Source organism: Camelus ferus, chromosome 3 (assembly GCF_009834535.1).
Source record: "Camelus ferus isolate YT-003-E chromosome 3, BCGSAC_Cfer_1.0, whole genome shotgun sequence".
Classification (NCBI taxonomy): domain Eukaryota; kingdom Metazoa; phylum Chordata; class Mammalia; order Artiodactyla; family Camelidae; genus Camelus; species Camelus ferus.
This window is the reverse complement of record NC_045698.1, coordinates 3,917,234-3,937,865: the sequence shown is the minus strand read 5'-3', so window position 1 is coordinate 3,937,865 and position 20,632 is coordinate 3,917,234. Positions and strand designations below refer to the sequence as shown.

Here is a 20,632-nt window from a genome sequence, read left to right as displayed (position 1 = left end):
TGTTAGCTCCCTAACTAAAAATCACAGGAAAATACATTAACAACTGTGAATGTCTCTGCCAATGTGAAGTGAAGTATTACTACCTCTGCATTCGTATCTCAAAAATAAAAATAAAACCCCTCCCCGCTTCTATCAGTAAGTCAGAACTGACAGTCCCCACTTCTTGGACTCTTAGGAGAATCCAGTCATAGGACAATCCATCCGGTCGCCCCAGGTTACCGAGCCCCGTGATGCGTGGGAGCCAGCGAGCTCCCTTCCCTCCTCTCTGACCGTGTGGGAGGCACAGGCGACTGAGGACGTCATCAGAGCTCACCTTCGTGCAGGTGAATGTGCTGATGACTTTTTGACACCCCAGGATGTCTCTAATCACTTTAAAAGATATACTAAGTATCCAGGAATACTTTCCACCAAAATTAATTTTAATTTGCGTTTAGAAGAGATTGGCGGGCCAGGCTCAAAGTGGACCCATTAGATCCGCTCATCAAAAGTGGTTGGTGAAAAAGAATGTGAAGATGAATACATGTATGTTCACGTGTGACCGGAGCATTCTGCTGTACACCAGAAACTGACACACGTTGTTGACTGACTATACTTCAATAAACACACACACACACACAAAGTGGTCAGGAGAAGGGTCTTTAAAACATAGCTAACATTAATCTCAAGCCTTGTCTCGGGAGACTCACAGCACAATCCAGGTATTGATCTCGCCGATCTTCGTAAAAAACTTTGGAGAAGGAGGAAGGCAGGCCCTGGTTTTATTTTCTGATTCAGAGAGGAGAAAACTAAGGGCAGGACCCAACAGGGCGGGGCTGCCCTGGGGCTTCTGTGGAGACTGGGGTCCATCCTCGGGGCTCTTCTAGACAGTGTGCCGCCCCCTGCTTAGTCACGGTGGCTCATGAATATTCATGAGATCCAGCCACTTACCCTCAGCGGAGCAGACCCATTGGTGCCTCCACAGCTTCCAGGCTTTTAAGTTCGACTTTGACATCATTCAGTCCTTTGATTGTTATTATTTTTTTAAGTTAACACTGTTTATAGAAGAGCCCAAAAGCTTAAATAATCTGTGGACGGCAGCGGGAAATTAAAAGATTCTGAATTTATGCTCACAAAGTGGAAGGCATCTGCTCTCGGGAAAACAAAGGGCTATAAATACCAACGTTAGACAAGAATTGCTGCCTTTCCTCCCCGAGCCGGGCATTTCTGACCCGGGGATTTAATGATCAGCAAGACAGTTCTGCCAATTAGTCCTCTACCCGTGGAATATGGCGGCTTTATTATTTCCAAGACTTTAATGTCTAATTATTTACAGAACATTTAGTTGAGGGCAGAGAGACCGTGCAAAGAGGCTCATGACCTTCAGGCTCTTTGGAGAGCCGACTTCCCAGCAGGGGGAGCCTGAACAGACCTGCTCGCAGGAAACCGCAGTAGTTTTTCTTTCAAACCACTGCACAGCTTCAGACTTAATTATCTCCCGGCCGTGGCAGAGGGGAGATGCTGGGCAGACCCCATGGCTGTTACTGTGCGACTCTGATTTTTCATCACGACTGTTTCTCAGTGTCACGTTCATCGTTGCTGACAAGTACCAAACAAAAAGCACACACAGACAGCGTATATTTTGAGGTTTGGGAGCTGATGTTTGCCAGACCCTCCTATTCTCAGCTAAGTAGACGTGCTCTCTATGTGCGGGAAGGAATGGTGCAGTGAATAGACACATAATTTTTCTATATGCTCAAGATTATTTGCCAGTTAAAACCTAGAAGTGTGAGCGGAAGAGCAAGGAAGGTGGAGGGAGAGGTATGGCTGTGATCAGGGATATTTTTAACGTCTTTATTGAGTTACAATCTGCATATCATACAGTTCACTCATGTGAAGTGTGCAATTCCATGGTCTTGGTATATTCACAGATGTGTGCAACCATCATCAGAGTCAATTTTAAAACATTTTCATCACCTCAAAAAGAAAATCCATACCTTTTAGTTATCACCCTTCCTCTCCCCCTCCCCAATCCTTTGCTAACCACTAACCTACTTTCTGTGTCTACAGATTTGCAGATTCAGGGCATTTCATATGAAAGGAATCGTATAATATGTGTTCTTCTGTGACTGGCCCCTTGCATTTAGCATAATATTTTCAAGGTTCACACACATTGTAGCACGTATCAGGGCTCCCTTCTTTTTTATGGCTGAATAATATTCTATCATATGGATGGACCACCTTTTGTTTATCCATGTGTCCACTGATGGACATTTGGGTTGCTTCCTCCTTTTGAGTATTATGAATAATGTTGTTATAAATATTAGTGTTCAACTTTCTGGGTGGGTATGTGTCTTCATTTCTCCTGGATATGTACCCACGAGTGGGACTGGCGGGTCCCCTGGTAATGCTATGTTTAATTATTTGAGGAAATGCCAGACCATTTTCCAGAGCAGCTGCACATTTTACACTCCAATCAGCAGTGTACGGGAGACCTGATGGCTCATTCGGGCTTGCATGTTCTTTCACACCTTGCAGGCTGCACCACCCATCCTTGGCCATCCCGAGCTCTCTGAGTGGGGGTAGGGCCACCATACAGCAGCTCCCTTTGTCCTCCTCTTCAGCAAACTCCCTGTACAGACTTGACAGTAGTGCTACAAGCGAGCCCCAACGCTGGCCTGGAGAGGCTCGCCCACTGGGCACGTGACAGAGAGGACCCGGTGGTCACTCCATTTCAGGTAAAGGGCTACACCTCGTCCCACACATCACCTGACTTGCCAGGGCTGCCTCACTTCTCTCCTCTGAGTGGCTCTGTGAGATGCAGCAGAGCACAGGCTTCGGGGGAGCAGAACATCCTTCTGATCCCAGAAGGGCCAGTTCTGTCTGTATAACAGGGCTGCTGATTCACCCCCTCAGCCTTACTTACCTCATCTACAAAAATGCTGGAACAAAAATAAAATAGCACAATGGCTGACACGAGGTAGCTGTCCATCCCTGTGAGTCTCCCTCCTTCCCATGGGATGGATATGAGGTCATGGGATCCAGTCCTAACTTATGCAACCCACTCAATGGAAAGGAGAAAGGCTGGGACTCACCTTCTGATATTTTAATTCAAATTCTAATGATCATTTCTGTTGCATCAGTGTTGGGCTTTCTCATTAAATATGAGGAAACTCAGGGCTCTGGTGGATTCCTAATTAAGTTATCCATTGCATCCTCTCCTTCAGCACTGAGATGACTGTCTCTCCTTGCAGTGTTAAAATGCTGCCGCGTCAGCTGTTTTGTGCTTATCATTGTGCGCGTATTACGTGCTTTGCAGTAGTTGCCAGTCCTGCTTCGGTAATAGTAAAATGCATACTTTTGGCATCTACCGGTCTAGACAGCAGAGGTTGGGAAATGTTTTCCATAAAGGGCCAGATAGCAAATAGTTTCATTCTGGTGGCCCTTACAGGTTCTGTGCGTTTGCTCAGTTCTGCTGTAGCAGGCGAAAGCAGACGTGGGCAATGGGTGAGCCGCAGGCATGGGCGGGCGGTGCACACCCCTGACCGAGAGGAACATCGGGATTCTGTGGCAGCCCCTGGACACCTGGGAAGTGGTCAGCTGGGGTAGGGACACCTCCCTCCCTGCAGACAGAGGTTGTTTTGTTTTTTTTTTTAATTTTACTATTTTATTTGTGAAAATAAACTACAAGCAGAATTTATAAACAGACATCTCTGTCTAAATCAGGGAAATGATACAGTGGCTTCTAATAACATAGTCATGCCCATGCCAGTAACAGGAATATATTAACATCTTTTATTTGCTAGAAAAGAGCAATGTCCAATATTAATTTCCCCCCAAAATTTAAGACCTCCATAAAGAATGTGGGCAGGGCAGTGCGGTTGTGGTGACGTCACCATCCTCTCATCTGCCTACAGAGTCATTGCTGATAATGTCCTTGAAGCCCAGGTCAGAAGCTGAAGGTCAAAGGTGATGGATGAGGACTGTGAGGGTGGCAGTTGATAAGTGAGTCACTAAAATGAACTCCAGAGAGGGGCACATTTGTCCAGTATATTGAGGCTGGCCCTGTGGTCCTGCCAGGAAGAGTCACATCAAGTCAGACTAGAGGAGAACACTGTCTCCCAGACGAGGAAGGAAGCCAGCAGTCTGTGATGGACTCAGGGAGGTGAGGGAGAAATAGGAGAGGAAGAGGTCCCTGTGAGGATGCGAGCAGCCCTTTACTGAGGAAAACAAAGCTGGAGGGCTGACTGAAGCCCAGAGAGAGGGCCTTCAGGTGTGTCCTCACCTCCGAGTGGAACCCAAATCTCCAAGACTAGGTCACAGGAACAGTGGGACCAGCATGGACACGGTCTTGGGATGGTGTGTAAAATCTGGTGATCCTTGCTGGGCAGCATTCAGTGGTTCAACTGATGGCACCTTCTAGTCAATATTCCTTCAGATTGGGTGGTTTCCTTGGGGTCTGGTTGGGAGTGTGATCTTGTGAACATCAAGGCCACATTCTTTGCATCACTAACTGAGCAGACACCTATTGGGCACCTCCTCTTGCCCAACACTGTTCTGTATGTTGGATCTCCTGGCACAAGAATTGCATACATGGCAAGACTCAGCACTAAATAAGATTTATGGCACAGCGTCCTGCCAGATCAGTCAGTCTGGGAATTTCATCTTGAAGGTAAATCGTTTGGACAAAGGGGACCTAAGGAGACAACATTGCAGCCTTGGTGCATCAGTCATACAGTGTGTGTAACAAATCTCCCCCAAACATGGAGGCTGAAACAGGTCCTACCTCAGTTTCTGTGGCTCAGGAATCTGGGATGGGCTTAGCTGCATGGTCCTGGCTGAGGCTTTTTCCCGTGGCTGCTTTCCATCTCTAGGCTGGGGACATCATCATCTCAGGACTCAGCCGGGGCTGCTTCTGAATTCACTCCCAGGACTGATGGCAGACCTCAATCCATCACTGGCTGTAGGTCAAGGACTTGCTCACTCCCTCAGGCGGCTCAGGACAAGGCAGCCAGCAGTCCCTGGAGCAAGCAGCCTAAGACAGGGAGAACCTGGGGTGAGACCCTGTGCCATTTTGTAACCTGGCTTGGGAAGTGTCATCATTGCTTCTTCATGTGCTGCTGGCCACACAGACCAACCTTGGCATGATCCAGGAGAGGACTCCCAGGGGTAGGAAAGCAAGGAGGCAGGCTTCACTGCGGGCTGTCTTGGAGGCTGGCTGCCACCCCTAGGACAGCATCAGAATTAACCCACCTCCGGGCAGCTCCCAGGCCCAGATGCAGGGAGGGATCAGAATGCTTGAGAGCAGATGGAGAGGGTTGGTGTCTCAGGAAACAGGGGCAACTTACCCGCTGGGCAATCCCTAGGGCTAAGCTGAAGGGCAGCCTGCTATCCCTGTGCATCCGGGGACGTGTGCTCACACACACACACACACACACACACACACACACGCCCCAACATGAGTGTGCAGTGACAGCGATGAGAAAACACCCACAGGTGTGTGGACTGTGCGTGTGATGAGGGAGGGAAGTTCGTAAGAAGGACAGAAATTGGAGCAAAGGGAACTAACCTGTTAGGAAAACTCTAAGACTCTGCTTACAGTTAGGGGGAAGAATAACATGTGTCCGTTACAGACAGAGCAGACAATGCAGCGCAACAGGTGCAGGAGAGAAGTAAGTGCCGCTTGGCGGGCTCACCTGGAGCACAGAAGCCGGCGTCTCTCTGCGTCAGACAGGCCCTCTGGCTTTTTGATAATGAGTGTCTGAATAATCACACTCCTTAAAACCCACAGATGGCTGGCTCCTGAGGAACAGATCAAATGCGAGCCTTCAAAATAGGTGTGAGCATCCCAGACAGCCGTGTGTGAATTATCTCCTGCTGAACGAAACAGCCACTTTCCGCAACCTGGTGCCTTGATCTTCCTCTGAACCTGCAGCAGGGAGATGGAATGGGAGATACGCACTCTGTCGGGGGTAAAACCAGGATGTGCTTCTTCTGAGGGCTACACACACCGCGTCTCTGTTCCCAGAGCAGCACAAAGAAGCCACACGCATCAGCGGGTCATTTTCACTAATGCGCCCCCACAGATGACGCTCAGAGGAAAGGGCATCATGGATGGAAGTTCGGACACCAGGAGAAACCCACTGGGGTCAGGGTGGGGATCCAGGCAGATCTTGGCAAGTGCCTCAGGCACAGTTACCAGAACGTTCTCTATGAAATAGCCGCCTGTGAGTGGGGGCGGAGGGCCAGGCGAGGGCACTGAGTGTTGCGAACGTCAGGTCAAAGTTGATGTCGTCTTCAGGCAGATTCATCGTTCCCCAGAGCATGCAATTCAAACTTCCGAAAAGCCTCCCCCCTATGTTAGAAACTGGCTCAGTGTAACAGAGTATCTATTTCCTTCTTGTTTCCATCAACAGCAGCCATTCTCAGGTGAAGCAGGAACCACATTCTCTTATCAATCATTCAAATCTGCCATCAGTTCCTGGAAGTGAACACACAAAAAACTTGACAACTGGTGGAGAGATAAATGGGATGGAAAACTCTGGGTGGGGTTTGGGAGAACGCACTGTAGATGGAAAATAAAGCGGCTGTAAGGATCCAGGGATACAAGGGGACCCCAACAACAGGTGGAGGCAGCCCTTCATACAAAAGACCGCAGAATCCAAATTTCAAATTCAATCTGGGAATTTCCTCGTCTAAAACCAGTAAGCACTCCTCCAGCAGTGGATTGTATAAAGCCAAGGGTCCCAAATTTTGGTGCACCGTCTAATTGCCTGAGGGACCTTCAAAAATTGCAAGACTCTAGCCCTAGAGATGATCACATAGTAGGTTTGGGATGGGCCCAAGTATGCCCACTGTTAGCAGATACTCTGGGTGTTTGAAGTATGGGGTCCAAGGATTTCAGTTAAACACATAGATTTGGGGGAGGGGGGAAGAAAAAAAAAAGACATCTGAATGAGTTTGATGGGATGTTGTGGTCAAAAATTCCAGACAAAAAGTGTGCAGAGAAAGCACTGTGGTTATGCAGTGAATTATTGGATTTGGAAGAGTCTGAGGTCTCATCACACCTTGGGTCATATCCAGAGCACGTTGTTTAAAAACTCAGAAACACATCTGCATAATTCAAGGCCAAGCCACGTTGAGCCATCGTCCTTGTCCTGTGCTTCATTTTAGCTGTGGGAATAAAATGCTCATGTACACAAGCTCCATTTCTTTGGAATTAGACACATTCTTAATGCTTAGCATTTTACAAAAGTCTTTCAATGTGCAGTTGTGCAATTGTGCTTGGCATTAGTTCTGGACGCAGTCCCACTCCCTCTCAGTGACAGCTGTTAACCGTCCAAGAGAGGAAAGTCCCAAAGACTGTTCCAGAATGAACCCTGCTGGAGTAACTTCTCTCTGTTATGAATAAAATGAAAGATAATGTAGATACCACGACAGTGAAAAACAGCCTCGCTGGCAGGTGGAACCATCATGCTCTCAAGCGAGCATAAACGACGTTCAGAGAGTATAAACGATGTCGGGGTAAGGCCACTCCATGACCACACAGGGATCAAGAGACAGACAGATGCCACTCTCATGCCAGCAAACCACTGCACACCCCTCTTCCAGCGTGAGTGGCACTGCCCCATCATGATGGGTCCCTGCACAGATAAACCACCTGTGCTCAAGCCTTAATCTCAGGTTCCGCTTTAGAATGAACCAAAAGAAGAAGACAGTCAAAATCCCCACCTGTTCATATAGGTGAGTCAGAATTGCCAAAATAGTTTATACCTAAAGGGAAAAACAACCAACATTTGATTTCAACCCGTGGATTTACTGACCTTCCAGAATTTAGAGCTTCTGGATTCTTTGCAATAAAACTCTGCCAGGTCATTACACACAAGAAATCATGCTTTTCCTTACTGAAGCTGGTAGAGAAAGGGAACAGAAAAATTAGACATAAATATGAAAAGGAATCTAACAAATGAAAAGACATTCATGTGTACTTATTACCAACCAAAGCAAAGTAGATAGTGAATATTTAATGTTCATGATGACCAGGTTTTACTGCTGTTTCTGAATACATGATGTAGATATAACCCTGAGATTTGCCTAAATTATAAATTTATAAAATGTACAGAATCACTGGGGTATTTTCTGTTGGGCTGTAATTGCTCACTGGTTGATATTTCACGTCTAATTAGCTTGTTTTTTGGGGGGGTTGGAGAAACCTCTGAGCAGCCACACAGGCTGGAAAACGTATTTATTATGTGCATTTACATTTCAAAATGAAAAGGTCATATGATAAAAATGGTGGATCTTAACAAGCTCTGCCTAATTCCATATTTTATCATCTTTTGAAATATCCCAGGAGTGAACACCAAGGAAACTCTTAATGTTTATGATTGTGATGATTTATGTTTTAAATTAAAATGATTCTCTTCATTTTAAACCACTTATTTGCCAGAATTCCTGTGCTGAAGCCCTAACCCCTTAAAGTGACTGTATTTGTTGATAGGGTCTTTAGAGAGATAATTAAGGTTAAATAAGGTCATAGGGTAGGGTTTTCATTTGATAGGACCAGTGTCCTTATAAAAAGAAAAAGAGGCACCAGAGCTCTCTCTCTCTCTCTCCAAGTGCACAGCAAAGCCATGTGAGGGCACAACAAGAAGGGGACATCTGCACACCAGAAAGAGAGCTCCTTCCTGGAACCAGCCCTACTGGGCACCTTGATCTTAGACATTCAGTCTCCAGAACAGTGAGAAAATAAATGTGTGTTGATTGGGCCACCCAGCCAGCGGGATTGTGTCGTGGCAGCCTGAGCTGGCTACGACACCGTTACTCCTGGATGTGTGCCTCTGGGCCTAGATCCTCTGATCCAGCTCTGCACACCCCAAAGCACCGGGGCAATGTCTTAAAGATGGTGGAGCACTGGGGAGTGCATATTTATTGCATCTGGATCTATTCAAGAAGTGTTTATGGAGCGTGTGCAGAGATATGAGCTCTCTATCTTGGCGACAACAAGACTCAGCTCTCACTTTTAGGGACGTTGTTCCCAGTGACTAAGTGTCTGACTCAAGTATTTATAACACACACATCACATGAGCCAGGGCAGGGGACCAGAGAACACACAAAATATCTCCTTATTTTGTGATAGGATTTCTCCTTGAAGTCCAACTTTTTAAATAATACAGATCACACTAATGTTTCCATCAGTCAAGTTATTGTTAGAGAAATTAGACCGAGCCAGTCAGTCCTAGGGTTGCTGCCAGAGGTCGCCCCTCCCGTGTCACCGTCCCTTCATCACACCAATTTGTGGCCCTCCTCATTCCTCAGGAAGCCCCTAGCTTGTGTGCTCAAACCCCGCAACAGGGTTCTGGGTATTAAGTGTGACATTTTCTCTCCCAGCGTCTCATTCCCATGGAAGTGCCACCCACCCTCTGATCCTCACCCCCCATTTGTGACATTGCCCTGTCCAGGCATCCCTCCCAGAGGAGCAGGGTAGCACCCAGGAAAAATCAGCGACACCAAAGTAACAGCCACCTATGAGCCTTATGGAGCAAAGGGATGGCCCAGCCATGGCGCACATGGACCGCCTCAGTCCCTGGGGAGGAAAGGGAGCAACAATTCGCACGTCCCCTGAGACAATTCCTGCCTTCGCCCCACGTCTCCGCTGGGTCCCATCCTCCCATACGAAAGTCATCTCTTCAAACACTGAGATATGGAGAAAGCTGTGTTCCCATGTCATCTACTGTGTCTTCATGACCACCTAGGAGGTGAGTTTTCCGCTCTCAAAAGCTGGGTTAAACATTGTCAACACTCCTCTCCTGGGGAAGTAACCTGGGCGGGAATGAATACGGAACCCACCGGCCACTTTGAATTGAGAGACATCTAGCCATGACTTCACTATTACTTTAAGGAAATTAAAGGAGTGAATGGTGGCAGTGGTAGAGAGACCACACTGACAGAGTCACCAGCCTAGCCTCCTCCAGGAACAACTTACAGCTTACCCGGGACCCGGCAAAGGCGAGAAAGAAACAATGCAAAAGAGACAAGAAAGGTCGGGCAGGAGAAGAGTCATTTTATAGCAGGAATGCTGAAATTAAAAATCTACATAAAGCAAAAATTAACTGCAGCTGCTTTCTCATGGCATAACTCTCCTTCCAGTGGAATAAAGTAAATTAATGGTCTCTTTGGCTTCCCATTCCAAAACTCAGAGCGTGATCTGGAAGGAGAAATCAAAGGCTGGCTTGTTCTGCATAATCTTAAGGAGAGAGTAGCTCTGAGTTTCCACCAGCAGCCCAGGATCAGTGAGGGGAGGGATGTGAAAATGAAGGGGAAAGGGTCCAGAGGGGCTGGGGAGAGAGTGGAGTCCAAACACACTTAAGAGACAGTGTCAGGGAAAGAAATCGCTCCTGCTGGGGGAGCCGATGCATTTTGTAAAAATGGAAATGTGGTAGCTATAACTGTTTCCATCACAGCATTCCAATAAGACTGTTTTCTTCCAGAATCCATCTCTATGAGCCCCAAAATGTCCATAAAACTTTCCACCTATATTAGCTTTATGTTCAGTGCATTAGGTCAATGTTGGGAGAGGAAATTTGCCCAGTGTAGGGCAACACTGGAGACCAAGAGAAAGCAGAAGTATCAGGAACATGAGGACAGGTGACAGAGGTCACAGGCATGGTCCACAGTTGTGCTCCCCAAGAGAACAGAGAAAAATCAACGGGAATTCTGAAGGGGATGGTGTTCCCATCCTATGACAGCTGTAACAAATTACCACAAATTTAAACACACATTTATTATCTCACAGTGGTGGAGATCAGAAGTCTCACCAGGCTAAAATCAAGGTATCAGCAGGGCTGTGTTCCTTCTGGAGATTTCTGGGGAAGGCATCCATTCTTTGACTTTTCCAGCTCCTAGAGACACCCACATTCATTGGCTTTGGGCCACATCAGTCTGGTCTCTGTTTTTATCCTCACATCCCCTTCTCTCACTCTGATCCCCCACCTCCCTGTTGTTACTACGCTGGACCACCCCAGCAATCCAGGGTCCTATCCCCATCTCAAGATCCTCAACACAATCACATCTGCAAAGTCCCTTTTGCTGTGTAAATTAACATTTTCATGGGTTCTGGGGGTTAGAATGTGAGCGTCTTTGGTGGTTATTGTTCTATCAGCCACAGGCACCTTCCTAAAGTGTTCTAGATGGGAGAATTTGATTAAAGATGGACTTATCTGAGTTACAAAAAGATGTGTAGCATTAAACTGGTGATCTTGGCATTTTCGAGGGTGCAAGGAACATCTGATATTAATGGGGCACATCTTTAAGCTCTGTGTGCCATCCCAGAGTGCACCAAGCATGTCCACACCTGAGAGCACATTGCCATCTCCTATTAATGCTTTGAGGAAGGTTTATGACTCCTGATGCAAACATGCCCACAGGAGATACATTTTAAAAACATTTTGTTATAGATGTTCTATAGAATCAAAAGGAATTTAAGAAGAGTAAATCAATGGCTGTATCATGTATTCTTTGTCAATGTGCATGTTCTATTTTTATGTATTGACAGTATCTTAGAGATAAGTTACACTCTACAGGTTCCACTAAAATCTTGTCCTAAATAGTTACCTGTGGGATTTCCCCCTCCTGTGCTCCAGTAACCAATCTTAGTTGCAGATAAGTGCCCCTCCAGTCTCCTCCACACTCATATTTTCAGTTGCAAACTTATAAACAGTCTTCTCTGTTTCCCCCTTCTCTCACACAGCAGTCTTATGTGAAAATTCCACCAGATCAATGAGGAACTTTTAAAGGACCTCATATGATTCTTATACATTTGTTTCTTTTTTGTATCTTCACTTCTTTGTTAAGACTTTGTATCTTTCCATGTGTTTTAACAATGTTCGACATTCCTTCTTGGAGCCTTTTATCATAGTCTCTTTAAAGCCTTTGACAGATATTTCCAACATCTGTGCCATCTTGGGATTGCTTCTTCTGGGTGCCTTTTCCCACGCAGCTGAGATTTTCTTGGTTCTTCATACGCTGAGTAATCTTGGATGGTATCCTGGGCACTTTGAATATTATAAGGCTTTTGGGTCTTATTTAAAGCTTATGAGAATGTTGATGTTTCCTGTTATGGAAAAATGAGGAAAGGGCTGTAAGTTACATCCAGTCTTCTGTAGGCAATGGTCTGAACAACCATTCCACTTTTAAAGTTTGTAAGCACTTGTATGATCTGAGTAGCGTGTGTGATGGCGCTGAGTCTACAACCCAGGCAGAGTGTCCGACTCTTAGTTCAGTTCTTGAATTATTTTGTAAGCTGCTTTAGATGAACAAGGTCCATGCTCGTGCACTTTGAGGCTAAGCTTCTGAATTGGTAAACAACTTACGAGGTTGCTTTTGCAAGTTCTTCTCTCTCCACAATCTTTTCAGTTCCCTAAGCTCCCCTTTTGATCCTGAAAACTTAGTTTTCAGGGTTTATTTATCTTACTCTGCTGTGAACTTCCCAAAAACTGTGCCCACCGTTAAGGCCAAGTGACAGGAACTCATAAAGAAGGAAAACAAAGATGCTCAGCCCGCTTTCCTAAGGGCAGAGCTCCTCTGACTGAAGAGGGAGAGTCTCTCCTCGGCAGGTTAGGTGCCTCTGCCTGCTGCTGCTGCTGCTGCTCACGAGACAATTTGCTGTCTCTCGAGCCTGAACTCGGGGATTTCTCCTGGAGTCTTTTGTCCACCCTGATGCCTACGTCTGGGCTTCAGGCCATGAGATGTGGCAAACTCACCATCAGTTCGATGGAGGTCTGAACTCTGACCTTCCGCAATCCGCCTGAGTTCTCGAACTGCTGATCCCAGCGATCTGTCCAGGTGTCATCGCTGAATTCACTGGGGTGTGCAGGGGGAGGGGGGCCCCTCCAGCTCAGCCGGGACTAGACCCCTGACTCATGTGTTTGTCATCCCCACTCCGTACCTTGTGGTTCAGATAAGCCCTGCCCCCAAGTGGAAATGAACTTGACACTTTTTTTAATTTATAATACTTACTGCGTTTTTCACATGATACTCATTATTCCGCCACTTTCACAGAGGGAGGACTTCAGACAAGGAGGCCGGAGACACACAGCTGATATGCAGAAGAAGAGACTCGAGGCTGCATCTCCAAATTCCAAGTCCAGCAACTTTAGTGCCATTCTTTGAATTCCTTTTAAGTAACGCACTCAGTGAGGACACGTTCTTATGGGATCACAATCTTCCTCCTGGGACAAGGAGTCACAGGTTTTGCATAAAACAATTTCTTTCATTAGACTTGAATTAAGATGATGATGTTGATGGTGGTGATAATGATTTAAAAGTGAACTGGGTAAAGTCCAAGAAAGTAATTATTTGTGGAAAATATGTCTATCTATCTCCCTACAGCCTCCCTTGCCAATACACCCGTCAAGACAGAAGCATGATCACTACCAGCTGCTACTTCCCAGAACGTGGTAATTATGTATTTATTCTTTGTAGTACCAGTACAGCTCATCCTGAGGGAACTTTATAACGAAGAAAATCAAGATTTCAGATTGGCTTTATCAAACTGTATTTCTCTAGTAGAATACACTATTTTATTTCCTTGGAGTCTGATGAATAAGAAAAAATGAAGTCTTTTATTTTTCTTTTATAGAAAAAATATTACTGAGAATGGATGGCTAAAAGTAATTTTAAAACTTCTGAAACAGAATACCGAAATTAATGAAAACGTATTTTACATTTTTGTACGTATATCAACATCCTAAATGTCCTCTCTTCATATTGAGGAATAGAGATTTTATATTTTTTACTGAAATTGAAAATGGAAACTCCAGTTGCTTAAAACTCTGAAAATGAAAGCTCACTCACCAGAATTCCCCTGGTGAAAACTTGCTGGAGGCATCTGCTGTCTCTGAATTTTAATAATCCCTTCTTTAAAAAGTTTTCCTTTTTATCACCCACATTGAATGCGAGCACTTGTTTTCAAGCTCTCATTTTGCCCCCATGTAATAAGAATGATAAATAGGGCTCCTCTGTGTTTCAGCCCCGGGCTTGGAGGAGTGTGCCCCAGAAAGCCTTCCGCATTCTTTGATAGACACTCCCAGAGGCTTCCCGCATGCCTTGGCAGCTTCCATGAGTAGTCTTTGCACTTTTCCTTTCTAAAGGGATGAAACTGAAGAATGTGTCAGAGAAGGAAAGGAAACAAATGTGGCATATGATTACTTGATGGAATATCGGATTCAGTACCTGGGGGAAGAAGGCTGTAAAGGGATTCGGGAAAATCTTTGTTTTAAATAAACCTGTGTTCTTAAAAAATAAGAAAGGAGACCTTATCCCTCCCCTTTTACCGTTACCTGTTTTGAGAAAAGCCTGATTTGTCACAGCGGTGTCAGTGAAGTGCAGACTGTCGCTCAGGAGGGCGAGGGGCAGTGGCCTGCCTTCCCCTCCCTGCCTCCTGCCAGGGGAACCACGTCTCCACGCCGAGTCCACGCACTTGCTCCTTCTGAAAACCCCGTGGCAAGAGCAAGCGTGAGGAGCTACGGGGCAGAGCTACTCCTGTAAGTAAATTCTTGATTATTGTGTCCTCCACTGTGAGTTTCTGTTTCTGCTTCCTAGAGAATGCACTGTCAGGACAAAACTAAATATGCATGACAGGGGAGGCGCTCACCACCCCGCAGACGTGAATAGTTCCCATTGCGTTTGTGCCTTAATTCAAGCAAATGTTAAAAAAAAAAAAAAAAGCCTCTGAGCGCCAGACCACATGATCTCCATAGTCACTTCTAATTTTAACCTTTTGTGATTCAGGAAAACTCTTTCAAGTGACAGCTAATACAACTAATACATGTATTGTATTATATTTTATTATAATTTGTATTCTATTCTATGCAATATGTATTAGGAGTGATATTTAATCTACCAGATGCCTCCGGCAAGTTTTATGTACAATACATACCACATCATTATACATATATATATATTCACATATAACTTCAAATATATACATTCACTGAAGGACATCTTGTTGGCTTCTAAGTTTTTGCAGTTATGAATAAACCGGCTACAACCATTGGTATACAGGGCATTTTGTGCACTTGAGTTTTCGGCTCCTTTGTACAAACACCAAGGATCATTGCTGGATCTCATGATAAGAGTGTACTTTTGTAAGAAACCACCAAACTGTCTTCCAAAGTGGCTGCACCGTTTCACTTTCCCACCAACAATGAATGAGAATTCCCTATTGCTCCGCATCCTCACCAGCATTTGGCGTCACCAGTGTTTCGGATTTTGGCCATTCTAATAGGAGTGTAGTGGTATCTCATGGTTATTTTAAATTGCAATTTGTTGATGACATTAGATGATGAGCATCCTGTCATATGATTATTGTCACCTGTACACCTTCTTTAGTGAGGTATCTGTTCAGGACCTTTGCCCATTTTTAACCAGGTTGTTCTCTTACTGTTGTTTTTAAAGAGTTCTTTGTATGTTTTGGATCAAAGTCTTTTATCAGATATGCCTTTTGTAAATATTTTCTTCCACTCTGTAGCTTGTTTTTAATTCTACTGAAAGCTTATTAATTATTAATAATTAATAGCTTATTAATTATTCCTTTCATGGATCATGTCTTTGGTACTTTATCTAAAAAGTCATCTCCATACCCAAGTTCATCTGAATTTTTCATGTTATTTCTTTGCAGTTTTATAGTTTCGCATTTTACATTTTGGTCTATGATCCATTTTGATTGAATTTTTGTAAAGAATCTGTGTCTAGATTTATTTATTTTTTTTGCATACGGACGTCCAGTTGTTTTAGATCTACTTGTAGAAATTACTACTTTTTCCTTCAATGTATTATCTTTTTTACTTTGTCAAAGATAAATTGAGTACATTTATGTGGGTCTATGAGTTACTTTCAAAAGAGATTTTAGGAGCACTTTATACATTATGAACATTAATTTCTTGTCAATTGTACGTGTTGTAAACCTCTTCTTCTAGAGGTTGCTTGTTTTAATTTTGTTTATGGGGACTTTTAGACAGAAGATTTCGACTTCTAGCTGTATCATCTGCTCATTATTTCTTTTAAGTCTCTGTATTATAAAAATATTATCCTATGTTTTCTTTGGACAGTCTTACCATCTTTTTATATTATGCCAACCTACATGGCAGTTATCTTTGCATCGTGTAAAGTAGGAAGGTATTAAACTTAATTTTTCTGAAACTGATAGTTTCTTTTAAAACACACAGGACATAATCTATATTTTCCCTGTTCTATTGCAATGAAAGTCTTACCATACATTTATCTTAAGAAGGATCAGTTCTCCCCTGATGCTTCCCGTGGATTTTATGTTTGTACCCGCCACGTGAATTCCCCCGTCAGCTTGTCCAGTTCCCTAAATAGTATTCTGCTCTCTTGGTAGGTGTCGCGTCCATCTGTAGGCTGGTTTGAGAGGGGCTGATGTGTTCGCGGGCCAGCTGTGCCACCTCAGGGTCTCACTGCACCCCTCCAGTGACTCATACTCCTTTGATGCTCTCCAAAAAGTGTTACGAATTTCACGTACCTTTCCACAGGTATTTGGGGGATTATTTCTTGACTTTCATTTTGATGGAATTGGGAACTTTAGTTATAAAGTGTTCCGATTGCTCATTCCTGCACAGAGACAAGTTGCTGTTTATAGTCCCTGTAACTGGCTGCTTTACTCAGTTGGCAAAAAGCTTTCTGTTCCTCCTCCCAGCTTTCCTGGACATCTAATTACACGGTTGGTGAATGTCACTGTATTTATTTATGTATCTTTATTTTGTATTTTTTTATTTATGTATTTTTATTTTCACCACAGGTGGTTAGCACATCCAGGTCAGTAGGAGCCAGAAGCATGAAAAGCAGAACTCCTTGGCGTACAGGTGACTCTGGGGGAAATGCCTCTCCTTTTAGGCAGGCAGGTCATTTCTCGTAGGTTCTGGCAGACAGCCTGCATCAGGTCAAGCGCCTTCCTTCTATTCCTGCTCTGCCAGGTCTTTTTGAAGAATTGGTGGTGAATTTTACCCCATGCATCTGCGATAATCATATGCACATAAATTTTCTATTTGAAATGCTAATATGAATTAATTCCACTAATAGATTGACCAACCTTTTAACAACCTTGAAAGGTAAGTATTGTTCTACCTGCTCTCACTGATGGCCACCCTGATGCTCGGGGAGGTAATTGACTGGCCCGGGATACAGCTGCGGAGCGGTGAAGTCAGGATCAGAGCAGGCCTGCCTGGCTCCAAAGCCCAGGATCTCTCCTGGCCTCAACCTTGAGATTACAGTATTGGTCAAACCAGCCCTTCAGACTGTGGGCACCTTGTGCTTTCTGAGAGTGAAGAACAGCAGGGGGACATACAGGTATGCTGTGTCCCTGGAGAGAGCCTGTGGGATGCCCATGCAGAGGACATCGTACTGGGGTTCTGGGGTAGCTGTGGTTGGGGGAGCCCTGTGGGGTCTTCTCAGCCCCCGTGACCATGCACAAAATACCTGCAGTGTCTCCTGCCTCTCAGCAATCGCCCATCAAGGGTGCTGCTCGGAGCCCAGCACAACCACGTCACATGGGAGAGCAGGGGGGGGAACGGAGGGAGGATGGCATCCCCTTACCCGCCAAGTGTGGCTGGTTTCCCTAACTCCTTCCCACTCAGGGCGAGGCAGCTGGTGTCCCCATTTAGCTGTGGACCTGAGACACACTTTGACCCTAACCTCTGTTCTGCTGGGTTGGATGTACGCAATTTCCTGTGTGGAAGCCCCCACCCCTCCCCTCCTCCTGGGCAGGTTCTGTCACTCATCACAGGGGGTGAGCCGCCTGGGGCTGGCCTCTCTGGATAGAGCGTGGGCCTCACCTCAGCTGGTCCCAAGTGCAGGTTTCCATTGTCATTCTTTAGCACTGCCTCCTCCCTCACCTCCTGGCAGTGTGACAGCATCCACGTCCCCCCCAGGACAGGGGCATCTGCCCCGTTCATACAAGCACCGAGCAGACGGGGCAGAGTGGGGCCTCCATGTCTGCTCTCCACACTCACGTCCCCTGGCCTCCTACCACCTTGTGTCCTCAGAGTTGGTGTGACCTGTGAGCCCTTCTCCCTTCAAGGGTTTAAAACCCACACGACACAACATTTCACCTCGTCTTCAATGGAGTTTTGCCGAAAGCAGCATTTATGTCGCTCTGCAGCCCACGACAAATAAACATGGAAACTGATAGCCACGCAGATGGAAGGACCTAGGAGAAAAGCACATGTGGAAAATGGGCCCTCACACGCACACACGCACGCACACACACAGAAGCAGTGAAGTACCAGGTCACTCCGAGTTGGGCACAAGGAGTGGCACTTAGATTGCCCTCACTAGTGACAGTAATTTCTGTGCCATCGAGAGGCTGCGCTGGTGGCTCTCAATGTCCCGCCTGAGCTTTATTTCCTGCCTTTCTATTCAGCAGCCTTTTTTCCAGCGCTGGTGTGAGTGGGCTGAGAGCCGCGACCGACACTCACTAAGACGCAGGAGGCAGCAGCACCCCCCCCACCCCCCACCCTGCACTGCTGGGTGTCAGGGAGACGCAGAGGGAGCAGAGATTTATTGAAACGGTGTGATTTAATTATCTCGATGGCCTTTTGCAAAATGAGGAAGGAAGGCATCCAAGCAGCCACCTCACTGTCTTGGGGGAAATGTTTCGTAGTTACTGTGTGTCTGGTTCTCACCTTCATCTTTTTGATGTTTGCTCTCAGGAAAATGCAATTCCTCAGGATTACGAGCCTGGGGTATGAGCTACCACCTCCTGGACAGTGGGCGGCTTCCTGGTCACTCTCAGGCCGTGCAGCCCCGGATCCCAGGCTCGCCTCTGAGACACACAAGCGCTCTGATCTCCGCCGTAGTAATTGTAAAGCATAGCTTCCAATTCAGGCTGAATCCCCAGATGCGAAGAAAAGATTCCTCCCCAGCCAATGCTAGCCTTACTGGCTAAACAATGCATTTGTCTGAGGCAAGCCTTCCCTGCTCCGGATTCTAAGTTCACATCGCTGACATTCTCAGAAGCAGCACTCCCAGTGCAGAGCTGGGAGCACAGATGGGGCCACCTGCCCTTGTTTTCAGCAGAGCAGCATCATTCCTGGACCCCACCCTCAGCCCTGCAGTCACCACCGTTCCATCCTTTCCCATGCCTGCCGGGCAGAACCCCAGCCCTGCACCCCCTTCCAGGCTGCTGGGCGCTTCTGGAAATGCCCAACAACTCCTAAAAGACTGGCCGTTGGACACAGCTGTGCAGCAACGCCCCGTTCACTGCCCTGCCCCGGGGTGGCGGGTACGCGAGGGGCAGACGGCAGGGGCAGTGAAATGCTCAGACTCCCCAGAGCGTGAAGCCAGGGAAGCCCTCAGGTGGAGGAGAGTGACTGTGGTGGCTGGTCGTTCCTTGGTTGGCCGCTGCCCCCACAGGGATGGTTCTGCCCCTGCCGGGGCCTCTGGGGAGCCTGCACCAGGCTTTCTGAAGAGGGCTTGGATCTCCCTTTGAAAATGCCCTCCTCCTACGCTCCCGCCGACTCTCTGTTTCAGAGTCAGAAGCTTCCAGCTGCACACAATGTCACAACGTAACAAAGTAACAACGTAACAAAGTAACAGTGTCACACAATGGTGGGATTCTTATTTTTAAAAAAATTTTATATTAAAGTACAGTTGATTTACAATATTGTGTTAGTTTCTGGTGTACATATCATGATTCAGTTACATATATATTCTTTTTCATATTCTTTTTCATTATAGATTATTCCAAGATATTGAATATAGTTCCCTGTGCTGTACAGTAGAAACTTGTTGTTTATCTATTTTATTTATGTATTTTTAAGTGGCAGGACTCTTTGAATCATGACAGCCAGGAGAGAAATAGTCTACGTCCGGGTGTCAGACCCCACCACAGGATACTGTGCCCCTTGTACATGCAACACCGCACGCCCACAAGCAAAAACATCCCTTTTGATTTGCAGCACTCGGGGAGGAGAAGCACTGATGTCACCGGCGGGGTTTGCCTCCTGCTTCTCCTCGCCAGTGTGTCAAGACGGAAGCTCTCCCCGTGGTGAGGAATCACCACCCCAACATCCCAGGCAGATCCCCTGCAGCATCTCATGAGGGTGCATGGGACCGAAGCTCAAACACATCACCCCTTCTGCCTCCCAGGCACCCCCCCATGCCCTCTCAGTGAGGGTGGCCTCTCCAAAGCCACATCCTCGGAGGACTTTACAACATGCGACTGCACATTAATTTCTCTGTCCTCAATATTTTCACTTTTCTTCTTTACACCCTCAAAGCATCCTTTAGACAACGACAAACCACAGGGGACAATCAATCTCACCCATCTCTGTTTTTAGATCCTGGGGCCTTTCTCTCCCTCTTCCTTTCAAGGTGTCCCTGACTCCTGTGTGTGAAGGAAAGACCAGTGTCCCTGCCCCCTGGTCTCTGCTGCAGGAGACCGACTGTGATCCTGAGGCAGAGAAACCCGCTCGTATTGGGAGGACCCCTCTTTGAGTGTAGACACTGACATTAAGCCAAGTGCAAGATTTAATTTGGGAAAAAGTCATAACCATGTTTTTGTTTCATTCTGGATGTTTGCCCACTAATAAAAATGCTGGCTAAGCAAGGAGCTTGCAACCAGATATAAGTCAGAATCTAT

The 20,632-nt window shown here is 46.1% G+C and overlaps 2 long non-coding RNA genes across 4 annotated transcripts; one reads left to right on the top strand and one right to left on the bottom strand.

Moving 5' to 3' along the window:
* Nucleotides 1–3,257: 3,257 nt before the first annotated feature.
* On the bottom strand, nt 3,258–14,450 carry LOC106729775. 3 transcript variants are annotated; one of them, XR_004315866.1, is made up of 7 exons: nt 13,831–14,056; nt 12,994–13,205; nt 11,590–12,088; nt 7,800–7,886; nt 5,673–6,457; nt 4,763–5,011; nt 3,258–4,672 (listed from the first exon to the last, which is right to left on the bottom strand). It is a non-coding gene; the product is annotated as an uncharacterized LOC106729775 (long non-coding RNA). The 3 variants fall into 3 exon arrangements; XR_001366189.2 differs by lacking the exon at nt 13,831–14,056 and adding an exon at nt 14,316–14,450 and having other exon boundaries at nt 4,580–5,011; XR_004315865.1 differs by having other exon boundaries at nt 4,580–5,011; nt 5,673–5,905; nt 13,831–14,044.
* Nucleotides 13,085–19,659, top strand: LOC106729776. Its single transcript, XR_001366190.2, has 5 exons — nt 13,085–13,224; nt 13,366–13,433; nt 14,331–14,519; nt 16,376–16,526; nt 18,702–19,659. It is a non-coding gene; the product is annotated as an uncharacterized LOC106729776 (long non-coding RNA).
* Nucleotides 19,660–20,632: the final 973 nt, after the last annotated feature.